General features: G+C 27.1%; 1 protein-coding gene across 2 annotated transcripts in view; it reads left to right on the top strand.

Moving 5' to 3' along the window:
- The window catches only part of si:dkey-166d12.2 (rap1 GTPase-activating protein 1), a 121,854-nt gene that overhangs the window by 91,001 nt on the left and 30,643 nt on the right, over window positions 1–210 (top strand). The window lies entirely within an intron of this gene.

Below are 210 nucleotides of genomic sequence, written 5' to 3'. Positions count from 1 at the left end.
GAAATCTTAGTAAGTGGCTGAATATGTAGTAGTTTAGCCCTTCAGTGCTTCTGTATCTGAACTTTTACTGTCATACTTTTGTAAGGTATGTTGGTATTTTACTGCCATTAAGGCTTATCAGGCAAATAATTAAAACAATACTTCACAGAATATATATTAAAAGTATTTTTTTAAGTTAAACTACATTAAATAAATACATTTATGAATACA

This window comes from Oryzias melastigma, linkage group LG5 (assembly GCF_002922805.2).
Source record: "Oryzias melastigma strain HK-1 linkage group LG5, ASM292280v2, whole genome shotgun sequence".
NCBI lineage: Eukaryota > Metazoa > Chordata > Actinopteri > Beloniformes > Adrianichthyidae > Oryzias > Oryzias melastigma.
Note: the sequence above shows the minus strand (reverse complement) of the source record. Positions and strands in the feature narration are given on the sequence as shown.